Below are 8,189 nucleotides of genomic sequence, written 5' to 3' on the forward strand. Positions count from 1 at the left end.
CTCTCCAATGAAATTTTATGTCAGGAAAAAGTAAATGAAATTTTCTAAACATTAAATAGCACACATTAACAGCTCTTTGAATATTTTACACTATTTTCTCAGATGTGCAAGATTCCCAATGATTTGGTTTTACACTTTCATTACTCCTGCTGTGTCTTTAAGCAGTGATGAAAGAACTTTAATCCATACTACCACTGTATTTTTCTGCTGATCCACAGGGTAGCAGTGTATTTCAAAATAAGGTCATCACTGTGTCAATATAACTATCCAAAAAGCCTGCAGAAATTAGTTGCTCCTTTCTGCATACCCACAAACATAAGAATACTAAATTCTGAGGGTGACAGAATACTAAAAAAATCCCCATCATGGCAAATAGCATGATACTTGTAGGGAGGAGTCTCAAGAAATATGTCAATGAGGCTAGATCTGCTGTTACTGCCAAGGCAGGCAGATCTGCAGGAGGCGGCAGTGGCAGCAATGGTGGCGGAGGCCAAGGGAAAGATGGGGGAACGTGTGGACCACATAGACATTTACATGCATGTGGGTGAAGAGTTCAACCAGGAAGTGGAATATGGTGGGCATGATTGATAGATTTATATTATGATGTCATCTCTCCATCTGCAAATAACACCCCAGAAGAACGGGATTACATGGATACTGTACCCCCAACTGTTGGTGATGATGTGGGTAAAGGAGCAGCACCAAATGTTGTCTGTACCTTTACTGGAAAAAGAACTGCATTATATATTGGAAATCTAACATAGTAGACAACAGATGAAGACTTAACTGAAGCAGTTCATTCTTTGGGAGTAAATAATCTTTTGGAGATAAAATTTTTTGAAAATCGAGCAAAAGGCCAATCAAAGGGATTTGCCCTTGTTGGTGTTGGATCTGAGGTATCATCAAAAAAGTTAATGGATATGTTGCCTAAGAGAGAACTTCATGATCAGAATCCTGTTGCAACTCCCTGCAATAAAAAGTTCCTGAGTCAATTTGAAATGCAGTCCAGGAAAACTACACAATCAGGACAGATGTCCGGGGAAGGTAAAGTTGGTCCTCCAGGAGGCAGTTCACGAGCAGCATTTCCACAAGGTGGCAGAGGACAGGGTCATTTTTCAGGGGCTGTTCCCCATGGGGACAGATTTCCTGGGCCAGCAGAACCAGGAGAGCCACCCCAGCAGGACAGACTCCACCCTGTGGGCCCTTAGGTCCTCCAGGCCCACCTGTCCTACCAGGTCCTCCACCTCCTGGTCAGATTCTGCCTCCTCCTCTAGCTGGGCCTCCTAATTAAGGAGATTGCCCTCCACCACCAGTTCTTTTTCCTGGACATCCTTTTGGTCAGTGTCCATTGGGTCCACTTCCTCCTGGGCCTCCACCTCAAGTTCTAGGTTATGGCCCCCCTCCTGGGTCATCACCTCCACAACAGGGACCACCTCCACCTCCAGGCCCTTTTCCACCTCACCCACCTGGTCCACTTGGACCACCTTTTACGCTTGCTCCTCCTCCACATCTTCCAGGACCACCTCCAGGTGCCCCACCATCAGCTCCACATGTGAATCCGGCTTTCTTTCCTCCTCCAACTAACAGCAGCATGCCTACATCAGATAGTCGAGATCCACCACCAACAGATCCATATGGGCGACCTCCACCATATGATAGGGGTGACTATGGTCCTCCTGGAAGGGAAATAGATACTGCAAGGACACCATTGAGTGAAGCTGAGTTTGAAGAAATCATGAATAGAAATAGGACAATCTCAAGCAGTGCTATTTCAAGAGCTGTGTCTGATGCCAGTGCTGGTGATTCTGGGAATGCTATTGAGACATTGGTAACTGCAATTTCTTTAAGTAAATAATCCAAAGTTTGCTAATGATCATTGCAAAGTTCTTATTAGCTCTTTGCAAGATTGCCTTCATGGAATTGAATCCAAGTCACATGGTTCTCGATCAAGACATGAATGATCAAGAGAGAGGGACCATAGTAGATCACAAGAAAAGAGTCAGCATCATAAATCCCCAAGTACAGATTGCCATGATTATTATTATAGAGAGAGAAGTAGGAAACGAGAGAGGCACCGGGATCATGACCGAGACCATGACCAAGAATGTCACTGAGAGCCAGAGTATCAACATCATTGGAAGCTGAAGGAAGAGGAACACCTTCTAAGACAAAACAGTCTTCATGGGGAAAAAAATGATGTTTGTCCAGCAGTTTGCTTCTTGTGATTGAGTTGAACCTGTAAGGATTCATGGATAAACTGAACAGGAATAGATCTGAATAAAGTAAATCTGCATAAATGGTAACCAGTAGCTCTACTTTTATTTTTTATGTTGCTTAGCTGTTTTATTTGAAGGAGACCTGTGTAATTTAAAAACTTAATAGCTTTTGCAACTTAATTGCTGGTTACATATATTTGGCCATTATAATGTGGGAGCAATTGGAAAAAAAGTCAAGTATATACTTGTTTTTATAGTAGTTTGTTCTTTTTAAAAATGTTCATATGATAATGTCTGTAAACAGCATCACTTTGATTACAATAGATGTAGTGTTGTAATAAACTGTTTAATGGGACTGATGTGTAAAGCTGTTCAAGTTATTTGATGTCTGCTCCTCAGGGAAAGTCTTGTGTTCAGCAATATCTAAAGATAATGTTACTATGACAATATTTTTACTATCCTTTAAAAAAAGCATTGCAGTAGTGGTTTTGGATATGCATCAATCTGATCTTGCTTTCAGTGAATTAAAAATAAATAATTAAGTGTCAAAAAAAGAAATATGTCAATGAGGAATGAATGGTATTTTCAGGGAAATGAGGAAAACAGACTGCTCTTGGTAAGATAAATTCACATTGTTTTATAACGACATAAATAAATGAATCAGTCTGTATTTAGACTAATAAAATCCTTGGAACATATAACTTCATGAGATATACAGAGGCTTTTATTCATTACCTTTTATCACAGTTATACTACCACAAAAGCACAGAAATATTTGAGGACACTGAATTGATTTCTAACCACTGAGGCCTAAGGTGGAACACTGCTACTCTGCTAGAATTGTAATGATGATTCTAAAAGCAGTGTGTTACAACAAAATCATTACTGGGAAAGAAGAAATTTCTTAGTTTTAAAAGTTAGAGAAAAAAACATCTCAGAGAAGAAGAATCCATATTGCTTGAAAGAACATGACTGAAGTTACCCTATCCTCTCTTGAAAATCAAATATTAACCTCTAATGAGTCTCAGTTCCCCAGGCTGCAGAAGTGAATAACAGGAGCACCAACCTCTTAAAATTGCTTTGAAGATTAAGTGAAACAATATGTAAAGCACGTAGAATATTTGACAGATTTTTAATCACTTCTAGTTCCATGTTCTATGATTCACCTAAAAGTCAATGTTGCACACATAATTTTAAATTCCTAAAAAGGATATCAACAATTGTAAAGTACTTCAGATTGATGGATATGTTTCTATCACTGGATTATTTTATTATTCTGCAATGTAATAATCTGTTTACATCTGTGAAGAGTAGCACATTGCTCAGTCATGGCTCAGCAATAAGACAGGTCTTGCTTTCCCAGTCAATGCTCTGCTACTCAGAAGTGGATAATCTCAGGCGAGTTGCTTATATGGGAAAGCAGGTAACAAGAAATATCAAAAGAATATATGTCTTACCTGTTTTAAGGGAATACATTTTATGGTTAAGCAAAGGTAATAAAAGGCCAGTATCATATGTATAACAAATTATATACCTATAATATGTAGATATGTTATTTATGTATATAATCCATTGTATAAATTTGAAGCAAAAATTCATTTCCTTTCCTTCAAATATTTGATAGGATAAAAAGAATAAATGAATAGTAGTGTTCTTGCATTGGTAACATCAAAAGTAGCTGACTGAAACAATCGTATTTTCAGATTCGGATTTTCATCAGATTCTGATGTCTGCCTTAATAGCAAAGTCATTATAAACAGAATTATAGAATTTCAAAGGACTTAAGAAGTTATTCTGCCAATCAAGCTTAACTAGAAGTCAACAAATTTAAATCAGTGATGGAACTTGAATTTTTAAAATTTTGTTTTCATAAAACACAATAATATGTGTTCTTTATTGAATGTTGAATAGAAACATGAATTCAAATATATTATGAACAAGTAAAAATAAAGTTCTAATGGGTGCTTCCTACTTTTAAAAACTTACAAATTACTTATAATTGCTATCATAAGCTAAGAGAATGATTTTAATATTTCCTTTATTAGTTTTTCACACAGTGAAAAAAAACTAGTTTTTCTTACAGAAAGATCACAACCCTCCTGCCCTGTAAATATTACCACAAATTCTGAATTAATTGAACATATTTCACAATTTCATAAGTAATTCTCTGTCATAAATCAGAAAAATCTGAAACCTACATACTCAATAAAATTTAATAAAGATTAGATGCAACTTTGTTCAGTGACATTAAGTATCTCATTACCTAAGACAGAAATGGTATACATTTTCATATTTATCCAATCCCCAAACTGACAATTAAATGGCAAATCTCTTCCATTTCTGTCATTCTATAAAATACATTCTACTTAAAGGAGAATTAGCTTCTTGCAAAATTTTCACAATGGATATTCCGTATCATTGTACAAGTAAGACACATTGTCAAATCTACTCAAGTCCAAGATCAAGATCTAAGTCCGAAGGATAAGTCAGGAATGGTTGCAATGGGAAATCATGGGTGAGGGGTTGGATTTACCAAAGAAGGCAGCAAGCATTTAGAATAATACTGATGGCTTGGGACAAAGGTCGGCCAATAAAAGCAAAGACTTATGTGACACAGAAGTGAAAGATTTTGATGAAGAGAGCTTTAAAAAACAAGCAAAGGTATTTGGAATTGATTCAGTAGGCATCCTGCCACTACTGTAGGATCTCTTGTAAGCAAATGATTCTATCAATGTACTATTTCATAAAATCAATCTGGCAGGAGGGAATTAGGAGCATAAAAGAAATTTGAAAGGCCATTTAGTTTAGGAGGCAACTACAGTATTTCTTTGTCATGAGTGCTCAGACTACATAGTGGTACTAAAAACAGATCTCGTTCACACATTCATTTCATAGGTATTTACTGAAGGCCTGTCACATATTGGGCACTGTGCTTTTGCATGAGGATTGCATTGGTGAACAAGGTTCAAGGTTCCTTTTTTAGTAGAACTCACAATATGGTGAGAAATGTGAAAACAAATAACAAATAAACATAAATATTAAAAACTGTGATAAGTGCTCTACAGGAAACAAACAGGGATGAGAAATAAGGTGGGGCAGAGAAGGAGGTTTATTTTAGGAAGGAGGCCCAAGGAGACCTCTGAAGAGATGACAGACATTGAGGCTCAGACCTACACCATGTGAAGGAACAAAGGGCAAGAGTTAAGGATCTGTTTTGGCACAAAGAATAGCCTGAGTAAAAACAGAAAAAGCTTGGTTTGTTCAAGGAACTTGATCAAGACCAGTATAGTGAAAGCACAGTGAAAGGAAGCCTGACCTCAGATGTCACTAGATTGGCAGATACAGGCTGATCCTGCAAGGGTACATCAGCCTTGTAATAAACTGGAACTTGATGTTAAAGCAATGGGAAACTATTGCAAAATTTTGATCAACGAAGTGACATGATACATTCAAAAATTAGAGGGAAAAAATCTATTGGATTGGTCACAACAGAAAATGGATTCAATTCCAGTAGTGAAAAAGAAATAGACCTAATATCTGCTTTAAAAGTCATATACAACCTACAAGTGCCCTATGTGGGAATAAGCAATTAGGAAAGGAAAATACATGTTGACTATCCTTTATCCAAAATGCTTGGGACCATATGTGATTTGGACTCTGTATTTTTAAAATCTGTATATTCATAATGAGATATCTTGAGACCCAAGTAAAAACGCAAAATTAATTTATGTTTCACATACATACACCTTACACACAGAGTTTGAAGATAATTTTATACAATAGTTTTAAAAATCTGGAACATGAAATGAAGTTTCATGGTGTGAAATTTTCCATTTGTGCTGAAAAAATTTCAGAATACTTTGGGTTTTGAATTTTTAAATTAGGGATGCTCAAACTGTACCCTATCTCTTGTTCAAGAAATGTATTATATTCAATAAAAAGTAATTATGTTATGAACTTATGAGAAAATCAGTGAGATAAACTTGAAAGATCATTCAACTAGACTATTTTCAGAGCTAACTAACTTTTGACAAGTTCCTTAACCACTCTGTGCTAATTGTTGTATAATGGGATGAAGCAGATTCCCATAGAATCCTATAGGTTGAAGGAGTCAATATGTGTTAAAGTATCTTGAAGAGAATTTAATACATAGCAAGTGCTTAACAAATGTTAGATACTGCTATTATTGTTTTGGTAGAGTTGTTTTATTAATTGTCATACTTCTCTCAAATCATTCATTTCATTTTGATTGACATAAATAATTACTATTTTTACATCGGGGCCCTTTAGATCAGAGATAGAATGCATTTTTTTTTACTTTACTCATCACGACTATTAAATTCCACCTCTGTAGTTTGAAAACAGTCACAGACAATATATAAATGAATGCATATGTTATATCCCAAAAACACTACTTATGGGCATGGAAGTTTGAATTTCACATCATATTCATTTGGCATAAAAGATTATTCATTTGATTTTTTATCAATTATTAAAAAAATCATACAAACCAATCTATAGGCTGTACAAAAACAGATATCAGGCTGTAATTTGCTAATTAAATACACATACAAACTCTCAGTCATAATTTCTTTATCTATAAAACCAAAATGAATATACTCAGCTTTCCTAACTTCTAAATGCTTATATAGTAATTTATCACATAAGAAATAATATCTGTTTGTGGTTCAATATTTTTCAAAAATGTGCTCCTGTCCAAAAAAACATATAAATCTCAGCTAAGACAGTGCAAATGGCTATTGTGCTGTCAGCTGGATCTGAGACTGTAATGTATTAATGGTATGTTTACATTAAGGATATGTTTATATTAAGGATATGTTTACACAATTGAAAACTAAGAGGTCACTGTAACAAAATTTTCTATCATAATCTTAATTTTATTTACCAAAGATTAATTTACAAGATAACTAGAACTTTTGCCTACTTCTCATTAGCACAAGAAAAGAAGAAAACTTTCCAGGCTCACTAACTATATACTGTTTTGGTTTGGATATGAGACGTCACCTATAAAGCTCATGTTAGACAAAGAAGGAATGTTCAGAAATAAAATGATTATATTATTAGAGTTGCAACCTAATTAGTGGGTTAATCCATTTGATGAGTTAATAATTTTAATGGATTACTGGGCCAATACTATAATTAGCTGAGGTATGATAAGAGAAAGTATGTCACTGGTGGCATGCCCTTGGGACTTGTATTTTGTACTTTGCTGCTCAGTTTATAGCCAGCTGTCATGAACTGAGAATCTTTCTTCAGACACACCCTTCTGCCATGATATTCTGCCTTACCTCAGGCCCAGATCAACAGAGTCAGCCAACCATGGACTTAAACCTCATGAGACCAAAGTAAACTTTGCCTCCTCTAAGTTGTTTTTGTCAGTCATTTTAGTCACAGCAACAAAAAAGTGATTAACATGCCAACAAAAAGAAAATTAACTTGTAGTAAAAGAAGATGGAAACAGAGGCTTATCTGTCAGCAATATAAAATCAATACAAAAGTGATCTTCTTAAACTGTGGTAGAGTGTGTCTTATATAACATTAGCCTTTTAACAGAGTAGCATACATTTAAAACTCAATGAAAAAATAATGCCTTGTGGGATTTCCCCCTATTAAAAAAGATGAAATTTTTCTGAACAATTAAAGGCAATCTTCCCACTTTGCACACAGCTCCAATTCATATCAGTAAAATTTTCACATATCTGCCAAAAGAAGATGAAAGTGCAAAACATCAATTGAGGTGCTTCTGCTCTTTCAGAGATATTTGCATATTTAACTGCTACTACAAGAGTAAATCAATTTTGACCAAATTTTAATTCCAAAGGAGGCTTAATATTCAAGAACATTGAAAAGAAAACTAGATATTTTTCTAGACTTTGCGAAGCTGCCATTTTACTTCACTTAAATACTGAATTAGTGACAACTCCTGAATAAAACATTTGACATTAAATTGAA

At 35.3% G+C, this 8,189-nt stretch overlaps 1 pseudogene; it reads left to right on the forward strand.

Moving 5' to 3' along the window:
• The first annotated feature begins 414 nt into the window (after window positions 1–414).
• LOC124974517 (cleavage and polyadenylation specificity factor subunit 6-like) lies at window positions 415–2,114 on the forward strand (annotated as a pseudogene).
• The last annotated feature ends 6,075 nt before the right edge of the window (window positions 2,115–8,189 follow it).

Source organism: Sciurus carolinensis, unplaced genomic scaffold (genome assembly GCF_902686445.1).
Source record: "Sciurus carolinensis unplaced genomic scaffold, mSciCar1.2, whole genome shotgun sequence".
Lineage (NCBI taxonomy): Eukaryota > Metazoa > Chordata > Mammalia > Rodentia > Sciuridae > Sciurus > Sciurus carolinensis.